Source organism: Nyctereutes procyonoides, unplaced genomic scaffold, assembly GCF_905146905.1.
Source record: "Nyctereutes procyonoides isolate TBG_1078 unplaced genomic scaffold, NYPRO_anot_genome, whole genome shotgun sequence".
NCBI lineage: Eukaryota > Metazoa > Chordata > Mammalia > Carnivora > Canidae > Nyctereutes > Nyctereutes procyonoides.
The window spans coordinates 30812010-30832301 of record NW_026575159.1 but is presented as its reverse complement, the minus strand read 5'-3'; the positions used below and the strand labels follow the sequence as shown (position 1 = coordinate 30832301).

Here is a 20292-nt window from a genome sequence, read left to right as displayed (position 1 = left end):
AGCCTTTTCCTGGTTACAGTGAGGTTGCACATCTTTTTATACATTTATTGGCCATTGGGATTCACTCTTTTGTGAAGTGTCCATATTTTACTATTAGGTTATTTTTAAATTGATTTGTAGACTTTGTATATTCAGCACACAGGTTCTTTGTTGGTTATGTATTTTGCTACTGTCTCTTCCCACTCTGTCATATGCAGTTTCACTGACTCATTGTTTTTTTTTTTTAATGAATAGAAGTTCTTAAGTTTAATTAGTGCCATTTATCAGTCTTTTTCTTTGTATACTTTTTGTGTCTTTCCCTGCCCTGAGGTCATGAACTGATTCCTCATTTATTCTGTAAATGCTTTTAACCTTTAACTTTATGATTCTCTCCGAATTAGTTTTGGTATATGAAGGGATCTAGCTTCATTAACTTGTGGACATCTAGTTGCCCCAACACTGTTTATTGAAAAGAGCATCTTTTCCCCAACCTGCTGCAGTCCTACCTTTCTTGCAAATGGAAGGTCTGTGTATGTGCATCTGTTTTTGGACTCTCTTGGATTCTGCTGGTACTGCCCAGTTTAAGCTGCCTCGATTATTTTAGTTTTACAAGTCTTATCTTACTGTGAAACTCTTCCCAGTTGGTTCCTTTTTAAGCATCCGTTGGCTACCCTTGACCCTTTGCAGATCTCTATCTGTTTTAGACTCACTTGTTAACTTCCAAAAAATTTCTTCCTGATGTTCTTGGGTTGACATTGAATGTGATCAGTGTGTGGAGAGTCGTTTCTTGTTTTGAGTTATTACAAATAAAACCTTTGAATAATTTTGTTCAAGGCCTCATATGAACATAGGCATTTATTTTTCCCCGAATTGTTGGCTCTAGCACTGTAATGGCTGGATCATGTGGTAGGTGTATGTTTGGTATTTTAAAGAAAGTGTCAAACTGTGTTCTAGAATGGCTGAACCATTTTACATTCCTCCTAGCCTTGTGTGGGAGTTCAGTCACTCTGGATTGTTGGGACAATACGTGGTATAGTTTTAGTCTTTTAGCTTTTTGGCCATTCTAATAGGTGTGTAATGGTCTTTCGTTGTGGTTTTACTTTGTTTCCCAAATACCTAATAATGTTGAGAATCTTTCCATGTCTTTGGTGTTTACACCTTTTGCCTATTATATTTTTTTTCTTCTTGGTGGGTTCTTTATATATTCTGGATACAAGTCTTTATCAGATGCATGCTGTGCTTTTTCCTCATGCTGTGGCTTGTTTTTGCATTCTCTCTCTTTTTAAAGATTTATTTTAGAGAGAGAGTGCATGTGGGGTAGGGAGAGAAGGGGCAGAGAGTAGAGGGAGAAAGAGAGTCCTGAGCAGACACCATGCTGAGCACAGAACCTGATGCGGGGCCCCATCCCATGACCCTAAGATCATGACCTGAGCTGAAACCAAGAGTTGGATGCTGAATTATGTCACCCAGGTGCCCATGTTTTTGCATTTTCTTAAAAGGGCCTTAAAGGGCAGAAGTTCTAAATTTTGATGAAGAATCATTTATCAATTTGTTGTTTTATGGACTGTGCTTTTTTGGTGTCATAGTTCAGAAATCATTGCCTAATCCTAGGTCACAATGATTTTCTCCTGTGTTTTCCTCCACCCCCCTCTAAAAGTTTCCACTTTTACATTTAGGTCTGTGAGTCATTTTGATATATTTTTTATTTGTAGTGTGGAATATTATTTGTAGGACTTTTATTTTTATTTATTTATTTATTTATTTATTTATTTATTTATTTTTTATTTGTAGGACTTTTAATTTAATTCTGATTATTTGTAGGATTCTTGAGGCATAGAATGAAGATGTAGCCCCTTCCAGAGAGCTTTTTTTTTTTTTTTAATTGCTTCAACCACCTTGGGGTCACCTTAAAGCACCTTTTTTTTTAAAGATTTATTTTTTATTTATTTATGATAGACACACACACACACACACAGAGAGAGAGATAGAGAGGCAGAGACACAGGTAGAGGGAGAAGCAGGCTCCATGCCAGGAGCCCGACACGGGACTCGATCCTAGGACTTCAGGATCGCGCCCTGGGCTAAAGGCAGGCGCGAACCCGCTGAGTCACCCAGGGATACCGGACCTTAAAGCACCTTAAAGGCTTGAGGTCTTTTGGACCACCCAATGCTGTAATTTTTCTGTAGAGATGATTCACTTCTGGTTTCTCTTATCTTGAGCTATGTAGCCTTTAGGGTCCTGCTTATTGAGGTAGGGTTTTTGGTTAGACACCCTGGGGGACCCAGCTTTTGATTACTATTCCTCTTTCCCTACATTGTTGTAAAAATGAAAGTTCAAAATTTTCAAAAACAGCAAATGACTTCAAGGCAAAGGTGGATTCTGTTCTTGTTGATCTCTTTGGGTTCCTCATTTTACTTTAATTTTGGCCTGGTATTTCTTTATTTCTTTGTCAGTTTCTGGTTGATTTTTAAGATTTTTAAAGTATTCTGTCCATCTTTTTTAGGTTTTTTTTTTTTTTTTTTTTTTCAGGGGAAGAGTTGGGCCAGATAACATAGCTTGTACCTAAGGAGCCAGGGAAAATTCTTTTTCATTTCACTTCGGTGTTTAGAGTCTAGACTTGGATCTGTGTCTCCTACAGTTGTTGCTAGCCATGTATGGCTATTTAAATTGAAATTAAATAAAATTAAATGTTCTCTTTGACGGTCACACTAGCCCTAATTCAGGTGCTCAGTATGCACGTGTGGCTGGTGGCTTACACATTGGACAGTGAAGAGATGGGACATTTTTATCATCACAGAGCATTCTGTTCCACAGTGCTGGTCCGACTCTTGAAAACCTCATCAGGGATTTGCAATGGTATTTGGGTCCACTTTGGAGAACCGCTAATACAGGTGTCCTTGCCCCAAGTTTGACTTTTATGGGGTCTGCCTGCCTGGAACTGCAACACTGGACAGGTGGTTGACCCCTCTTTGATAGGCTTATCACGAAGCCTGTCTATAGGTGCGGTTTGAGTTCTCAGACTGGTATAGGTGGGATCATGGGATACTCTAGTGCGCCGAGCAGAAAACCACCAAGTGCTGATATTTAACTTATAAATATCTGCCTAGTGCTTAACTTTGGGTGTCTGTTTCATTTATGTTCTGTTTACAAAATAGCATTAACTAGAGAATTATCAAAGTAATATAAATACTATGAAGTGTAGTATCTGTGATCTTTGAGGCTCTGTGTGTAGTTCCTACGTGAGATGGTATACACATGTAAAATGCTAGTGCAGTTGACTCTTGAACAATGGTAGGCCGCTGACCCTTCCCTCATACTTGAAAATCTTTAGTTAACACATATTTTGTATGTGTATTATATACTGTATTCTTATAAAAAGGTAAGCTAGAGGAAAGAGGATGTTAAGAAACTTATGGGAAAATACACTTACTGTGTGGCATGTATATAAAAAAATCTGTATGATTTTTTCATGGTTGTTCGAGAGTCAACAGTATTAAATACCCATTTTGTGTCTAAAGTAGTGTTAAGTCCTCGGGGGCCCAGGCAGGAGGGTAGTGATGTGGTCAGCATGCAATGTGATGCCCACAGTGATAGTGCTGTAGCAGAGTGCTCTGAGGACCTGGAGGGCATGTCCCCAGTCATGGTCAGGCTCAGAAGTCAGCAAACTTTCTCTGTTAAAGGTCGGATAGTAAATATTTCAGACTTTGCCGGCCACACAGGTCCTGTCACATAGCTTTTTTTTTTTTTTTTAAACAACCCTTTAAAAATGTAAAAACCTTTATTAGTCCAGAAACCTTACAAAAACGGGCAGTGGGACCAGGTGCTGTGACCTCTACAGGTCTGGCTGTCTGCAGGGATCTGTAGAAATTGAGTGGAAGGTGGGAAGCAGGGAGGACCTTCCAGAGCACATGCCCCACATAGAGATACAGAGCCGTGAGAGGCTGGGCTTTGTGCAACTGAATGTTTTTGCCAATGTTTAGGAGTACAGAAAGGGCTGGGTAGAGAAGGAGGTGGGGTTGATGCTGTCTGCAGGGTCACAGCCCTGTGTGGTTGGCTTTGACAGGAGCAGATTCATATGGCAGGCGGGTGGTTGCACTAGCACAAGGGTCAGTTGAGGCAGTGTTACAGTGAAGCACTTTAGGAGGGAGAGGAACTAAACCTTTGTCATTAAGGAAATGGCTGCCTGGTGTCTGTCGCTCAGCTAGTAAAGTGACGGGCAAAGTTCAGACGATCCAATTTAACAGCCTGTGTTCTTTTAATTATACAATTACGTTGTACACACAAGTGAAGAAGGCCCTCATTAAGGGCATGACTGAGGAACTGCACAGAGGGTGATTTGAAGGCTGTTTCTGAGTCAGTCTCCAGGCTCTGACCAGGGAAGGGAAGAGGCATGACCGAGAGAAGGGGTGTCAAGAGCAATCCCAGGATGGCTCCCAGATTTCTCCCTTGGTGAAATCCATGAAGATCCTTTTGTTTCTAAGTGCCTACTGATCAGATTGTTGCTTAAGGAGGAAATTCTCTCTCCTAGGTCCATGAACCCCAGAAATGGTAAGCTGAATTGTGTGTGTGTGCGTGCACGTGAGTTGTTTTCCTGGGGTAAGAGCGCTTGGACTTTCATCGTATTATCAAAAGTAAGCCTAACCCCAAGGGAGGGGGTGCACTCCTTGTTCAACTGTAGACTTCTGACACTCTGCACAGGTGTGAGGCTGTAAGAGAAGGTTAAGCATCCAAATCAAAGGACTTTTACTTTAACTGTAATACATCTCAGACTGTTACATCACGTACAGACACATGGAGCTGTCACCTAAGCCCAGCTGTACCAACCAAACAGTGCCAACCAGCAACGGAGATGTCTCCCCTGACCTCCCCCCCACCTCCAGAAGACAAAACAAGGCACAGTTTTGGTACTTAGAAGGTCAGCCAGATGTTTGGGACTCTGATTAGCATGGATGTTTCAGTATGCTGTTGTGCATTAGGTGAAGCTAAAGTTTATAAACTATTAGGCATATCTTAACAGTTCTATGGCTATGAGAGATGGACCAGTGTCCCTTTTAGTTGGCTCTGTCAGCTCCAAAAATGAGTGTAGTTTTTCTCTTTACTCAGAAGTGTGTTAATAGTTGTAAGACAGGGGCTCCTGGGTGGCTCAGTGGAACTCCTGGGTGGCTCAATCGGTTAAGTATCTGCCTTCAGCTCAGGTCATGATCCCCAGGTTCTGGGATCAAGCCTCTGCATCAGGCTCCCTGGTCAATGGGGAGCCTGCTTCTCCCTCTTCTCTGCCCCTCCACCTACTTGTATGAGTGCGTGTGCTCTCTCTCTGTCAAATAAATGAATAAAATCTTAAAAAAAATAGTTGTAAGACAGTACCTAACTCATATTCTTAACGGTTAGCTCTCCTGTGAACAGATGCAGGAGGAGCTGGGAAGCTGGTGGTTAATGTTCACACCAGGCAGGTTAATGTGGTATTATTCTGGAGTCTAAACTGGATTGGTTCATGTTTGACATCAAGATTATATGTAATTTAGGAATTACAGACTACAGATTATAAGCAGTCCCTGCAGAGATACGCTGTTTTGTGGTGAGATATGGCTGCCCTATGGAAGAGGAATCTTAGAGGGGCGAGTTTGGAAATGGGTTTATGTCTGAGAAAGTGTCCCTTTTCTTGTTGAGAAAAACCGTGACGTTAAGGGCCAAGTGTCATGAATGGCAAAGACATAAGAAATGATGGAACACAGTGATAGTGTAGACGTTATAAGTGAAAAACCCTAGGCTGTTTACGATACCACCCCTAAGAATTCAGGCTGGGGATGATTGTGATTCCAGTGAGGGCAAAAAGTTTGGGAAAAAAAGCAAAAAAGCTTTGCTTTTTGCATTGGAAAAAATACACTAGTTGTGTTCTAAGGAACTGACTGCGTAAAACAGGTAGCAAGAGTAACTTAGTTTAAATGCAAGTGGTCTGCATATGAATTAATTTTTGACAGGTTACGAGTATTTGGTTAGCGAAGAGTTGATGTTTGATTTTCATCTTGAGTCTGCCCTTTCAGCCATTTCATTGGAAATTTTAAACTTTGCCACTGGGTATTTGCCTCCTTTATTCTTATTTAGGTAGTCTGGGATTTTAGAGGTTGATCTAAATTTAGGGATCATCTGGTCCAGAGCTCCCAGTTTAGAGATGAAGAAACAACCTGGAAAGGATAAATGGGTCCTTAATATTGACGGAGGAGAACTCTCTAGAGACTCCTAATTGTCTCGACTTTTAGCTCACTGGTGTTCTTTTCAGTAGATGAGAAGGGTGTGAAGACTGCTTATAAAACTCAAGTTTCCTATTAACTGTCAGGAGATTGAAAAAAAATTGATATAGTTGTCGAATCGATAAGAAATGGATGCCATTGAATCTATCACCCAAACTGTATCAAAGTAACATGTGGTTTGCATTCATTTCTTTCCACATTATCTTAGATATTTGAGAAATGACAAGACAAATTTCACACATTTACATATTCTAAGTTTTAGGAGACTAGTAATGCCAGTTCTTCTCACTTATTTACCAAATTTAAGGCATTTTCATGAGGCATTCTTGACTCTTGAGCCTCTACCCTGATGGGGATTCATTAAAAAGAAGACAGTCCTGGGATGCCTGTCTGGCCCAGTTGGTGGAGCATGTGACTCTTGTTCTTAGTGTCGTGAGTTTGAGCCCCATGTTGTGTGTAGAGATTACTTAAATTAAAAAAAACAACAACAACAGAAAACTGTCAGTGCCTCAGGCAGCTTTTGGGTATGTCAGTGGTCCTGAAAGTAGTGTACATAAGATCACCAAGGAGGGCAGCCTGAGTGGCTCGGTGGTTTGGTGCCACCTTTGGCCCAGGGCCTGATCTTGGAGACCCGAGATCGAGTCCCATGTCAGGCTCCCTGCATGGAGCCTGCTTCTCCCTCTGCCTGTGTCTTTGCCCCCCCCTCCCCGTCTCTCTCTCTCTCTCTCTCTCTCTGTGTCTCTCATGAATGAATAAATAAATCTTAAAAAAAAAAAGAATCACCAAGGAGAGTATATTAGAAATGCAAACAAGGGCACTTGGGTGGCTTAGTTAAGTGTTCTACTCTTGCTTTCAGCTCAGGTCATGATCTCAGAGTCATGAGATCCAGCCTTGTGTTGGGCTCTGTGGGCCGTGTGCAGTCTGCTTGGGATTCTCTCCCTCTCCTTCTGCCCTGCCCCATCCCTTCATTCTCTGGCTCTTTTTCTTTCTCAAATGAATGAATGAATGAATGAAATGCAAATGCCTGGTATCATCCCACAGAGATGTTGGATTATCATTTCTGATGTAGAAGCTGGTCACCTGCATTTTTTTAAAAAATTTTTTTAAATTTATTTATTTATGATAGTCACAGAGAGAGAGAGAGAGAGAGAGAGAGGCAGAGACACAGGCAGAGGGAGAAGCAGGCTCCATGCACCAGGAGCCCGATATGGGATTCGATCCCGGGTCTCCAGGATCGCGCCCTGGGCCAAAGGCAGGCGCCAAACCGCTGCGCCACTCAGAGATCCTGGTCATCTGCATTTTAAACTAGCATCTCCTCATACTGAAGAAACACTGCTGTAGTGTTGGTGAAAATGCATTATAAGTCATCAAGACCTGGAGTTGGGAGGCCCCCAAGACTACCTGCAGGTTCCATGGTTCCTTCTAGTCCACTAGAAGGACTTACAGAACTCTGAAAAGCCATTAGACTCATGGTTATGGTTTATTACAGCTCAGGGATGCAGACAGAAATCAGCAAAGGAAAGGCACACAGGGCAAAGTCCAGGGAAGACCAAGCATGAGCTTTAGTTGTCCTCTCCTTGTCCTGACTTCTCTCAGCAGTGACGCTGTCAACTGGGGAAGCTTACTTGAGCCTTGGTGTCCGGGATATTTGCTGGGGGTTGTCCCACAGGCACTGCCTGTATGGCTGAGTTTAGTCTCCAGTCCCATTGGAGATCAGGCCGATGTTATGTGTAGCTCAAGGCTCCACCAGAAATCACATTGTTAGTATAGACTGATGGGTGTGACTCAAGGCCTGCAGCTAAACAAAGACAGTCTTATCAGGCAGGAGATTCCAAGGGCTGGGAGGTGACTTCCCAGGAGCTGGGCAATGGCCGAATCTTTCCAGGGGCAAGCTGAATCCTTTACTGCATGAAGCTTAAGAAGTAAATTATTATTTGTCATTATTAGAGAATTCAAGAAATTATTGCTTTTAGGTAGAAGATATGTTGCAACCACATATAGTATAATTTGCCTCAAAACTAAAATACCAGAATTTCTGCACACAGGTGAAGATGTCTCCAGAAGTGTGTCTTACTTGACACCTGTCGTAATGTTTTCATCAGGAATTTAAAGATCAGGAGTTAATGCCAGGAGATTCGTTTTTGAAATCAAAATTTTAAAATATTTCGACAGGTTGTAAAGTGCTAAAATCAACAAGGTAAAATTTATAAGGAATAAAGGTAAAATGGCAGACTTAAGTTAAAAAAAAGAAACAACTGAGAAGTTAAAGATATATGAAATGTGCCTTAGCTGTACCTGTGTGCAGAAGATCTGGGAAAGTTGATTGAGAGGAATCGGCAGGCTTCTCTATGAAGGGGCAGATGGTAGATATTTTGGGTTTTGCAGACTAGTGGGCAAAATGATGGATGTTATGTAAGAACTTACATAACGCAAGAGAACACTAATTTCTACGAAATTTTTATTGGCAGAATTCCAAATAATAATTGGACAGGTATATATAATACAGGTCTACTAATAAGAATGGAATTCTTTTTCAAAAGGAGGAGGGTTGGATAACATTTTTTTTTTTAAGATTTTATTTGTTACAGACCACGTGCGCATGAGAGAGCAAGCACAAGCAGCGGGAGGGGCAGCAGAGAAGGAGAAGCAGACTCTGCTGAGTGGGAAGCCTGATGCAGGGCTTGAATCCAGGACCCTGAGATTATGGCCTGAGCTAAAGGCAGAAGCTTCACCAAACTGAGCCACCCAGATATCCCCAGATAACATTTTTCTTAATGGGAGTTCAAAGTTAGTGTTCCCTATCATCACAACCAATTACAAATGTTCATCTCTTGGTGCTCATCTGCATGGAAATTTTACATATGTCATCTTTGACAGTGTCTTTATGTTGGTAGGTGCTCTTGGATTATTGATACCATTTCGGAAGTGTCCATATCATTTCAATTTAATGTATTCATTGTTTGGCAGATGTTCATAGAATTCCACTAGATTCTTTTTGGTGTTTGCCTTTCAGAGTATCATTCCAGTGCAGATGAATCTCTTCCAGTTAATGGTTAGATGGAAGTGCCTCAGTTGCACTGTTAAGTGGGTTTTGAAATGCAGGAATTTCCACTGCATTGAGGTTTGAGAAATGCTGCTGGAACTGTAATTTGAACTCAGAAAACATGTCTGCTGTGGATTTGTGCAGAGACAGAAGTCCACTTCTCTCTTTAGGTTTTTATTTTTAAGTAACCTCTCTGCCTACCGTGGGGCTTGAACTCGTAATCCTGAGATCAGAAGTCACAGTCTAACTGAGTCAGCCAGGCGCTGCCCTCTTTCTAACTTCTGGCAGCATGGGAAGTGAAGAGTGGCTGCATCTGATGTTACTTGTGATTATGATGTTTGCAGTCACTGAAATGACTTCACTTCCGAAGTCCCTCATGTGAGCGCTGCTGTGCCTTGTACATTTATGTTGAGTTCATGAAGGAGTGTTAACAAGTATGAGCAAAAGCTAATTTCCAAAGTGATTCAGTGTTGGTAACAGAGATGACTGAAAGAGGGTCTTTTTGTTCAGAAAGATGTCAGTCTTGGCTCTGAGGTTGAAAAGTCACAAGAAAGCCTTGCGTAAACCATGGAACTGCTGTGTGGCAGGCCAGGTCAGGCTGTTTGAATGAAGTTTGCTGTTGATGCTCTTGGCTAACACACGATGTGTTAGAATACTTTCCACAAAACACCTGCTGGTGAATAATACATTGAATAACCATATTTTAAATGCTTTAAACTTATATTTTTATCATCTTTGTAAATTTTCCAGCTAACCCTTTTTCTGCTCTGCATATATTTTTACTGTCATCAGATTCCAGTCTAGGTTGTATTAGTGTTTTCTCAGTGACTTTGAAAGTCTTACAACCGGTTCTCCACCGACCATTCTCAGAGGCCACTTCTTCAGTCCCATGGAGTCCTTGAACAAACAGCCGAGCAGTGTGGGTAACATCTGCTGGCTCAGCAGTGGCCAAGGAGACCCACTCTGTCCTTCGGCCCTTCCTTCACTGACTGTTGGTGTTAGTCCTGACGTCCTCCCCTCCCAGCAGCTGTTCTTTTCAACGACTTTACTTTTCCTCAAGATGATTCCTCCACTGTTCCGTCCAACCTTGTCATCCATGTAAAGGGAGGGATCGTTTTGGCTTTTGAACGGAGGAGTAGTGCCATCTGATTTAGGTTTGGTCTGTCCGCCGTGGCTAGCATGTGTGCTAGGGTGACGGGTGGGAGTGGGGAGGCCTGCTCTGTAGTGCTCTGGCCATTTGGGTGAGTCATGATGGTGGCTCGTGTCACAACAGTGTTGGTGAACATGATGGCAAGGGGACAGCGTCTGGGCCTGTGTTGTGGGCAGAACTGGATTTATTTTCTGACAAGACTGGATGTGGAATGTGGGAGGAGGACAAGAGGCTGGGATGGTATCTGATGTTTCTCATCTCAGCAGTTGGAAGGCGGGCATTGTCAGAGATGGAGAAGATTGTGTGTAAGGGGGTTTGTGGAGGGGGCAGGTCAGTCAGTGCCTGAGCTTGGAGGTGTTGGATGTTTTATTCAGTTGTCTTCAGTGATGCTCCACTTCTCCAAGGGACCTAGAGGCGGGTCCCAGCATAGCGTGCACCTGCCAGGGTTTGGTCAGGCAAACACTGGCCACTCTAGACTCGTAATACAGGGAATTAGAACCTATCACTACCGTTGGGAGGGCTGGCAGGGTTAAAGAGAACAATATTTCTTTTCAATTTGCCGGTCTTACCTCTTAATTAATGAACTCCAACCCGGAGTTGTAGCTGGAAGAGGTTTTGGGACCCGGGGATCTGCTTTCTCGGGGGTGCGCAGGGGAAGGCAGAGGCAGTGGCTGTGGTGCGGAGTTGGCGGCCGTCAGTCCAACACAACAGCTGGGCAGTGGGTCTGAGCTGCAGGTGCAAGTTTTAGTTCTGTTAGCGTGGAAAAGGCATTTGAAGTGAGCTTGCCTGGGAGGTCAGCATAGCTGAGAGGAGAAAGGACAGAGCCCTGGGGGACTCTGCAGGAAGAGGAGAGAGCATCTGGGGGGGGTGATATTCAGGAGAAGGGTGGGGAGACCCGCTCTTATTAGTTGTTGCCAGAAGGTTGAGACCTGAGCTCTGATGATTGGATTGAGTCGTGCAGAAGTCACTGGTAGTTTTAGAGGGAGAAGTTTCAGGGGGAGGGGAGGAAGGCAGGGCCAGTGGGTTTAAGAGATAAAAGGAAGAGAAGAATTTGTGATATCGAGTATGTTGTGTGTTTGCTTATTTGTAGAATTATTTGTACAGTAGCTGTCTTAAAGTAGTTGTGGGCTGATTCTGATATTTGTTTCCTTCTTGGTAGAGGCTTCTCCTGATTTCCTTCTCCCATAGGAATTAACATTTTTCGGGTTCTCCCTGTGCTGAATAAAGTTTGGGGTGTGTCCTCCACATTTAGGGTATTATGTTAGGAGACTCTCCATCGTACTTAAATCTGCTGACTCAGTGGTGGTTTGAATTCCAGTCTTGCTTCCTTTTTTTTTTTTTTTAAGATTTTATTTATTTATTCATGAAAGAGAAAGAGAGAGAGAGAGACAGAGAAGCAGGCTCCATGCAGGGAGCCCGATGTGGGACTTGATCCCCGGTCTCCAGGGTCAGGCCCTGAGCTGAAGGCAGGTGCTAAACCGCTGAGCCACCCCGGGATCCCCTTGCTTCCTGATCCATGCTACAGTTTACTTTTCACAAGTTGTCAAGTAGCTTCTGCAGCTATTATGTCCAGCTTTTCTAGTTGCTCTTTCCAGGAGGGAACATTCTTACTCTTCTCTACCTACATCTGGGACTCTGCTTTGCAAACTGCTTCCAATTTCACAGGTGATCTTCAGTTTCACCCAGGCCATTGATACCCACATGACTGTGTCTCTTGATCAGTTACCGCTCCCAATCCTTGCGGGAGATTTCTTTCTAAGAACTTCATGAATTTGATTCGTAGGTCCTTCTTTTGGTGTCTCTCTCAGGTAGACAAAATGATCCTTAGGTATACTGTAATAGCCATTAGTTCTTTTGTGTACAATTGAAGGGTTGCCTAGTTTTGAATGTTAACTGTACTTGTTAATTAATTGGAGTAGAATAGTGTTTCATATTTTTAAAGCTTTGCACAGTAGAATTTTCTGGGCATATTATTTACAGCGTAGAATAGAATGGAGATTAAGAGGATGGGTGTTGGACAAGTCTTGCTTTGAATCTCAGATTTGATCCTTGTTCCCTGCTTGTTGACCAGGTTACTTAAGCCTTAAATCTCTTTACTTATCTGTTAAGTAGAGATTATCATAACTCTTTTACAAATGTGATAGAACACAGTTCTTAGTACATGACTAGTTAGAGAAGGATCAGCCCGAGGTTCAGCAAATACAGTTCCTAGTGATGTTATTTCTGTTGTGGGAATTTAAAAGCTAATCTTAATCATTCCCTGCTGAGTTTGACCAGCATGTCTAAGAAGTTTGTATTCTCCATTTACTCTGCATACAGAACAATTTATTGTTGCTGTTGTTTCTAATATTATGTTTTCAGAAATTAGTAATATTGCCTCTTCTTTTCCCTTAATGTATTCACAATGTCAGTAGTTTACTACCAGTAGGCAGACCTTGTACCACGTGCTGGCACCCAGATGAATGGGTGCAGTGACCTATGACCAAGAGCTACTCCACTGTCCAGTATTAGAATATTTTTGGCTAGAAAATTATTTTGAAGCATGAAGAAGCTTTTATTTGTCCAGATAGTTCTCATAATCATGTTCACATTCTTTATATATTTTTAGTTTTTCAGGAAGTTACTTCTGACCTGTGTTCTTCAGAGAGTACAGGTTACCACTTGCCTGAGTGCAGAAGTCATTGGTACGCTGAGCTGAGGTGAAGGGACATCTGTGTGAAGGGCTTGTATAGTTTGGACATTGGAGACTTTCACAAATAATTTAAATTGTTAGGATGTTATGCATTAAGAAATAGCGGGTTTGGGCTTTATTTGGCAGTTGGCATCAAGCAGACCATTTCTTTGCCAGGGGCTTGGCCTACACGGTTGATTGAAGCCAGATATTTTAGAATTTGTCAATATGTCCTGTTGAATGTTACTCAACTTTAGAAAGAATTTTTCTGTTGTGTTTGCTTTGGAAAGCCCAACTCATGTCCATTATTTTAACATTAATAATATCTGGTTAACTTGGGAAGCCAGAATAGCATCATGATTCTAAGATAAGTTAGTGTTTGAATGCCTGATCTCTTTCTCTCATTTGCTTTGTGACCTTGGAAAATTTCTTAATTTTTTTTTGACTTTGTTTTCTCATACGTAAAATGGGAAAAGAGTAATAGTAAGTTAGGGCCGTGAGGATTCAGGAGCTGGTGCTTGTACAGCACTTGGGAGAGAGTGCTATGACACCACACCCTCTACAGATGGCAGGTTGTCACTGTTGTTGGTGTGAGTGAGAGGCGAGTGTCAGGGACTGTCCAGGTTGGACCATGCACTGAAATGAGAACATTGTAAGCAAAGTGGTGATGCAGAATATGTTACGAGGTCAGGAAACACAGATTCAGAGTGTGTTGTGACTGGTGGGAAATTGTCCTATGCATGTTAGAGGGGAAGAGGGTTCAGAGCAGCCTGAGCATCTTTGTGTATGTGTTTTAAAATGCACCCACTCAAACAAAAAAGGTAGAGTATCCATCTTACAAATATCTTCAAGGAGCTGACAATATATTTCCTTGAATAATGAGCCAAATTTAATTTTCTTTGGAGCAAAGGAATTTAAGCATTTTTATTATAGGGTTTGGGAAGTATCTAGTTTTCTGCCCTATTTGAGCTAATTCAAATTTTTATGCTTATATTTTAGCAATTCTGTAGCTAAAAAGCATAGATTGATATTCTCAATAAAGATAAAGTCATGGGATGAATAGGAGTGCTGGATGTGCCATGCCAGAAGCTGCCTGCTATTCTAATGGCAGGCATGCAATAGGCCCAGTGTAGATAAAATTCAGTGTTGCCATTTGCTTGAATTCTTCTTAAAATACAAAGTAAAATGAGGAGTAATTACAAGTCACACAAAGCCAGTGCATACACTGTTTTAGTCACCATTAGATCATTCACATTTCAAGTACATGTGTTGTGATTATGTGTCTTAGGTGTTTGCTACAGTGCACACTGTTGGTTATAGAGTGGTGAATGGAGACCGGACATGGGGAATAACTGGGTTGTCTTGCACTTAGCAAGGAGAATAAAGCCAGTTCTAGCAGACTTGCAAGATTTCCCTGAATGACATTTTCAGGTTTATACTCCTAACAGAAAAGAGGCAATAAACAAACAGATAAAGACAATAGCAAAAGAGGGCTTCTAAAGAGCAAATGTTACTCACCTGCTGCAGCCACTAGGGCTTTTTGACTTTCACTTTGGTTTTATTTAATAGCGCTTAAATTATTTATCCAGGATGTAGGTGCGCTGAGGCTGCAGAGCTAAAAGAGCTTGTCGTCTCCAGAATCTTGCTGTTTGGGTTGGAGAAGACACTGGCAGGCCAAATTTGACTTCCACTCTAGTTTGTTGAACAGGAAGCTACATCACAGTAGTCCTTCAGGGCAGGGCTTTGTCTCTCTTGTCTGCTGCCATGTGTCCCACGGCCTGGTTCAGATACCTGTGGCATGTGAAGGAGTACTGAGGGGGTACAGGAGAGAGGTGTCCCACCTGAGGAAAGGTCACGGCACCCACCACATGTGTATTCATTTTAGCCCGGGAAGGAAGGTCCTGGTGTGAGAGAGGACACAGGTGGTTCTGTAAACTGGAAATAGCTTAATTTTTCTGCTTTGTAGGATTCATAGGAGATAGCATGAGAGACAGACTGGACTTGATCATTCAGGGCCTGACAGGTCATATAAGGGAGTTGGGATTTTGTCTTCTTCAAAAGTAATAATTCTAAAGTACTAGAAACTAGATGTCCTGATACCCAGGCCGGCACTCTTTTCATATGACACAATGCGTGTAATGTCAAAAAAGTGTCATCAGGTCTTGGGTTGCATATTGGTGATAGCTGGACTATTAAATTTCTATAAGCTTCTGGTGAACTTTTCATCTTTTGAGGAGAATGAGGATATAGGGTATTTTTTCAGGTGTGAAAAAATCTAAACTCTTTAAAAGCAAGCAAGGTCCATATGTCTTTGAATTCTAGTTCTCTAGAAGGATAGCAGGTATGTATAGTAGATACTCAGCACATGACTAAATGCAAAAACACTTCTGCTTTTGTGTATACTCTTTTTCTTTTTTAAAAAGATTTTAGTGATTTATTTGAGATAGAGAGCATGAATGACAGGGTAGGGGAAGGAGCAGAGGCAGAGGGAGAAGCAGACTCTGCTGAGCAGGGAGCCTGATTTGGGGCTTGATCCCAGGACCCTGAGATCATGACCTAAGTCAAAGGCAGATGCTTAACTGACTGAGCCACCCAGGTGCCCCTTGTAGCAGGCATTGTACTGGATTCTGAAAGGTGAAAGGTGATACCTGGATGAGAAATGATCCTCCTCAAAAAGGTCTTTCCAGCAGAGTGAGGGAGAGAGAAGTCCTGATGAGAGTATATTGGTTATGGGTAAGTCCTGTGATAGAGGTGTGCACAGAGCAGTGTGACAGGTATTCATCTTTGTTCAATCCTCCACATTCTTAACTCTTTTTATACCTATTGTTTATTTTCCCCATGCTTTCCAGTATCCTCTTAGTAATTTTTCTGCATAGTCATATAGACTCATCTCTTCTTCACATTTTATTTCTGGCAGTTTCCTAGAGATCTCTCTTCTTTTCTGAGCTGCTTGCTCCTTAGGCCTTTTATTGTGTTGTCCCTGTATGTTCTTCTGTTCACATCCTTTGGCTTTTGTCCAGAGTTGGATTTTTTTGTTTGTGGTGACTCTTTGTCTTCACTGACTCTATTTTGGTGGAGTTAATCACTTTAAAAAGATGGTACAGTGTCTTTGAACAAGGTGAAGTCAGTCTTCAGCATTCCCTCCTCTTGAGCAATGCTACTCCAACTCCTAGTGCACAGCCACCATTCTGGAATCTCTCTTCATCATCATCCTGGGGATTCCCATATCCCTTTTTCATGGAAGCTCATGCCTTGCTCATTTTTTATTGATGCTCATGTTTTGGTGGAGGACTTTCTCCAGTGACTTCCGACATAGGATGCTTAGGAGGCAAACTGGGACCATGTGATTGAAACGATTGATAGTTTGGCTGGGTATAGAGTTCTATATTGGCTTTCATATTTGTTCATAAATTCAAAGATTGCTCCATTGCCTTCTTGTTTTCATGTTACTGTTTTAGAATTCAGAAGCAATTCTAATTTATCCTTTGTATATAACTTTTTTCTCTTCCATCTTTAGAAGCTTGTAGGAGTTTTAAAAATTGTCCAAATCTTTTGAAATGTCATGATGATATACTTTGTGTGGGTCGGTTTTCATCTACTCTTCTGCATATTCAGCGGGTCCCTTCTTTCTGGCAACTGCTATTTTTCAGTTCTGGGAATACTTTTTGGCATTATTGTGTTGAGGTTTTCTCCCTTTCGTTTCTTTATTTTGTCTTTCTGGAAGTCCACAACTTGACTGTCCTGGATAGAAGTTGTAATTGTCTTAATATTTTTTTCTTCTCCTTTGCTCCTCTTCCTCTTCCTTTTTTTTTTTTTTTTTGGTCTTTTTATCCTACTTTCAGGGAGATGACTTCAATTTGACTTAACTTTCTTTAGTTTATTATTTCTGATTTCAGAAAGGTTCTTTAGATTTCCAGGGGCTCTTTTTCTGTTCTTTCACAAGAGCATCCTGTTTTTGTTTATTGATTACAGTGTTGTCTTACCTCTAAATTTTTGATAGTTTGTATAGTCTCTGTTTCTTTCAGCTTGTTTCCTTCTTTCTCCTGTCTGACACATGGGGCTGTTTGACTTTTACAACAGGATATCCTGGGTGGGCCATTTGCTTGGGGTCCCTAGTGTTATTATCTTTAGGTCTGTCTTTTTGGGCTGATCAGATTCCCCAGAAATAGTCTCCATTTCTTTTCTGTAGAATTGGGACTTTGAAATCTGGGAACCGAGGGTGTGTGTGCATGCATGCGTGGTCTTAAAGGAGAGCTGGAGAATTCACCATTCACTGTATATACAGTCATTAAATCCATCTCTGTTTAGTGCAACGGGGCAGGGTGACTTTAGTCCTTAGATGGCCTCTGCTTTTTCCAGGGAATGGACCCTGCCCCCTCTCCCCCTGCCCCCCGCCTTCTGTCAGAGTGAGGGAGGGTCTCACGTAGTGCCTGATATTGAGGTTCTGGTTTCAGCTTCTGTGGCCCTCCTCAACTCCTCTGTATTTAAGACTGAACCTTTTTTACCTCTGTCCTGTCTGCACTGATGCTGCCAGTTCTAGTCTTCTCGGACTGCTGTGCAAGCAAAATTGGTTCTCAGTGTGTTCCACTACTGAATTAGAATCTGGCTTATTTGGACCTGCTGCCTAGTTTACTACAATCTTTTATAGTTTCTGTTTCTTCCAAGTTTCTTCTTTTACTCTTTGTTTGGGTCTTGATCTTCTCTGTTAGAAGATTGTCCCAGAGCTTCCAAAATCTTGGCTTTTTCTCCTTTTAGTTCTCCCTGTGCTGTTTAAAATATATATTTTTATAGATTTGATTGATTGACTTGAGAGAGAGTGTGCATGTACACACAAGAGAGAGCATTTTTAAAACATAGTTTTAGTGGTAGGCACTGGAGTAGATGTCTGTATTCTGTCATTGTACCGTACACTTATTAGCTAACTTTACACCCTATTAAGCTTATGGTTTTTTGATATGTTTTAATAGTTTTCAATTACTTCACATGTATTTCTTAGCTAGAAGGTAAGTTTGAAGACAGGGAGGGACATGGTGCCCTGTTTTTACCCCTCATCCCACATGTCACTCAACAAGTGTGTATGGGAGGTGTTGGAACTGGCTGAGGTGGTGAGTTCAGTAGAGCTTTGAAAAAGTGAAAGGAAGGTGTTTTAAACGTGCATGTTGTTGGGCAGTCCGGGTGGCTCAGTGGTTTAGCACCATCTTTGGCCCAGGGCGTGATCCTGGAGACCCCGGATCGGGTCCCACATCAGGCTCCCTGCATGGAGCCTGCTTCTCCCTCTGCCTGTCTCTCTCTCTCTCTCTCTCTCTCTCTCATGAATAAATAAATAAATACATCTTTAAAAAAATAAAAAAATAAATGTGCATGTTGTCTCTCCTTGTCAGGTTTTCTGAGGACTATGGAAAGAGGAAAGAGAAATTAGGAGCATTTCCTTTAGACCAACGTTTGACGTTTGATTTCTTCACAGAGTTAGTGTGGCCTTCAGAACTGTGAGTATAATTCTCTTGCTACATTTGTGTGTCTTGGTTTTTTGTTTTGTTTTGGTTTTTCTTTCACCTTTCTTAGGGCTTCTTTGACATATTCTAGAAACAAATAAAAGCTGGTTGATTTTGCAGAGTAGGTGAGGGAAGAAATATTAGTTGTTTAGTGCCTTTTGTGTGGATAGAGACAGATAAAAGTAATGTCAGTGATTGTAGTAACGTTAGCAGCATATGCTCTAGAAGAATGCCTGGATATGGTAAACAGTCGGAGTTCTCCAGTAACCCCAGGAGGAAGGTTACTCTTTGCCCCTGTTTCACATTTGCATAACTGAAACAGGTTAGAGGTTACTAAGTCAGTAAATGGCAAAGCTGGGATTCAGACTCAGTCTGGCTTTGGAGTGTGTACTTTTTACTTGTGTCTTACTCTTAGGGGCTCTGGATTCGGATGTTGGCTTGGCTATTTATTTACTAACTCTTCACTAATGACTGAAACCTAGCTTTTTCTCCATGCTAACTCTACTGACTGCCTAAACTTAGCTCTCTCTTCTGACAAGGGTGCTGATAACAGGGCCGCTCTCCCAGGGTTATGGTGAAAGTGCCATAAGAAATGCGTAATGTGCTCAGTGGTCAGGTTAGCAATTGATAGTTGGTGGCATTTCCCCCACTTTAATGAGAGGAAAAGTGAGCCCCATAGATTGGGTTATTTATAATTTGTTAATTTGTAACATTGGCACTTGTGCTGCACTCCACAGTTGGGATGTTGTAGAACTGAGATTCTATCTCAGTTTGTCTTATTTTCAAAGACTGCTCTTTCTGGGAGGCCTGGTGGTAAATCGAGGATAGATGATAGAAGATTCATAAATCTCTCTTGGGGAATAAGCATTGGTAAACATTTTATTTTACCTCTATGTTGCTTTGGTAAAAGCCTCCTTCAGAATTCAAGATAATTTATAATTATGTTGAATTTGACTTTGGCAGGTGTCTATGTCTCATATGTCCAAGGGTCAGGGCCCTGGATTGTTTTTCCGTTTCCTTCTGGGGGTCAGTTCACTTTCCTCTTTGTTCTCCTTTCTCCTCTGAACCCACTTTTGTTTCTGCCAGGATTAGGTATTAGGGAAGGGAAATTATGCCATGCAGTTTCAATTTCCAAGTAAGGCGTGGAAGTCTTGCTCCTTGTCTCTGATTCCTTCTACCCTTTCTTGGCTGTGAGAGGCACCTGCTCAGTGTGCTGTGCTCTGCCAGGTATGACTGTGCTACAGTTTGGAGAGGGCCGCACCTAGCTGTTTACATCTCTTGTCCCTTCCCACCCCCCTGTATATTTGATGTCTCTTCCTGTAACAGTGCGCTATACAAGTCTATTTCTATGTCTTTAAGGGCAAAGATTTTGTTATTTTTCAACTCTGCATGTTTTCTGCTCAACCCATAGGTCGTTTTCAGTAAATGCTGGTTGAAGGAGTATTTAATGCTTGCCACAAAATAAGTTCTTTTTTCTGAGTGGGTTCAAAGAAGAAGGAGAATATCAAACATAACTTTTCAGCAGCATTAGCTATTAAAAATATTTCATTGTGGTAGAGCACAAGTTTCATATTTAGCAGAAATTATACAACATATTTCTTCTTAATGAGATGTGCCATGGGTTGAAGGCCTGACAGGACGTTGGGAGCCTGTTCATGGCTCTTTTGAACTTTGGGCACTGGGATGTAATCTACTGCTTCTAGTTTGGC

The 20292-nt window shown here is 41.8% G+C and overlaps 1 protein-coding gene across 5 annotated transcripts in view; it reads left to right on the top strand.

Moving 5' to 3' along the window:
* PTK2 (protein tyrosine kinase 2) overlaps positions 1-20292 on the top strand; it is a 271928-nt gene that overhangs the window by 7737 nt on the left and 243899 nt on the right. For 4 of the 5 annotated variants that reach the window (XM_055314395.1, XM_055314394.1, XM_055314392.1 and 1 more), the window contains exon 2: positions 18473-18577. The exons of the other annotated variant lie outside the window; for it this stretch is intronic. The gene's annotated coding sequence lies outside the window, so the exon portion shown is untranslated. The remainder of the gene's footprint in view (positions 1-18472; positions 18578-20292) is intronic. 5 annotated transcript variants of the gene reach the window in all.